Below are 1,963 nucleotides of genomic sequence, written 5' to 3' on the forward strand. Positions count from 1 at the left end.
AATTACTAAATAACTCGAAAAAGAAACCGCGCAGGCAAAAACCATTTAAAATAAGGCGATTGATGCATTGGATCATTTTACCAGGGACATTTTTTATTGGAAACACATTCTTCCAACGGCAAAACCGTTAGAGAGCAAGGCGCGCTTAAAGGACCACCCTGTATAAACTGATGAATGGGTACACTATTTTATCTGAATTCCTAGCAAAGGTTAATTTTCATGTTCCTTCTAGAATATTGCGTAATAACTCAGAAGATTTTGTACCATTAATATTAAATAATATGATAAAAAAGTCTAAAAGTTTGCGAATGAACAGCTTCTCTGACTAGATATTAATTTTATGACTATATCTAAATTTAAGAAATGTGCAAAGGGAAAGACTGAATTATCTGACGTAAATGAATTAAAATTATCACTTATTGTAAATTAATGTAAATACAAATTATACGTTACTTGTATCGAAGCATCCAATTATCCCTATATATAAATTAAAAAAAAATACTAAAACTAAACGTGTTTGTTTATTGTCAATTTATTTGCAGTTTAAGTTAAGGTTTGTTTGTATTGTGAGCACACTTTTAAATACATACACCTAGTAAATTAATAATAAACAAATGATGACAAATATCTCAAATTTTCTCGAATTCTTTGTGGCAAAGTTGATTGCTTATTTCAACTATAATTTAAGATCAGGCACAGAAAAAATTTTTTTTAGTATATGTGGTATTTTGTATATACAAAAATACATACACATATTTATATTTGATATCAACATACAGCGTAGTTTATTCCCGGAACTTCAACCAACGTAACGATCTGCTATGTGACGTCACCAAAGGTACGGTTTTCCCTTTTCATTACCTGCTCCAACTACCTGCACCATCCGCTACAACCGTTCTTGTACATAACTACGCTCTTCTATCTTTCTACTTAAAAACTTGTTTCATTTACTATAATCAATTGGCTTTACTCTATTTTTTTTCTTTTCTACTATTTTTTTACCCTTATGCGGTTGTAGTTTCCCCTCTTACTTTTTTTATGAGCAAGACATTATTTTTCTACTTCTTTTTTTAAAGACCTTTTTCCTATTTTGCTAATTCTAAACCTAAAATCACGTATCTTTTTTTTACTTCTATGTTTCCAAGNGCTATTTGTTAACGACCATATATTATTTAATGTAAACAGAAATAAATACAAATCAGACATGTAAAAAAACAAAATTTCTATACAAATTCCGAAAAAGTAAACTGTAGTGAAAGTGACATTTTAAGTAAGCCAAGCAAAATTACTGATAAATTAGATAATTACTACATAAATTGAAAGTAAAAAATACACCTGATGAGGTAATATTTATCTAATTAGAAGTTAATTGTATCGGAAAATGAAATTTAACTCAATAATTATCGGTTAGTTAATAAAAAGCAAATATTTTTTTAGCTAGGTATATTCTACATTTAGATTTTTTATTCTTAAAGTCTGTGGTATATTTAATTTTAATCAGTTGATAATTAATGACAAGAAGGTAAATAAAGACTACTCTAAGTTAGAATTACTAATTTTCCTCAGTTTTTCAAATAATTGCCTATTAAAATGCGTTTGGAATTTTTACCTAATTCTGTAATATTCTCTGTCTTTTAGCTAAATTTTAGTTAGATGTTTCCAATGACTCCGTTTCTCATGACTTGTTATAAAATATTAATATATTTTTCTAAACTAAAAGATAAAATAAAATAAATTTGCCTTTAACAGAACACAATTTCACCTAGAAGTTTCAAATTTCAAAGCTACCTACATGCTTTTAACTGAATAATAAAACCTTTAAATTATGTTATTTAGTTTATTTCATTTTAAATTTCTATTTATAAGGCTACAAAGCATTCTAACTTCGTATTACATATTTCAAATAATGTTCAACCTACTTTTTATAAATAAAAGTAAAAATCTTTTTAGTTAAATATTTATA

The sequence above is a fragment of the Agrilus planipennis genome, unplaced genomic scaffold (genome assembly GCF_000699045.2).
Source record: "Agrilus planipennis isolate EAB-ADULT unplaced genomic scaffold, Apla_2.0 scaffold318, whole genome shotgun sequence".
Classification (NCBI taxonomy): Eukaryota; Metazoa; Arthropoda; class Insecta; order Coleoptera; family Buprestidae; genus Agrilus; species Agrilus planipennis.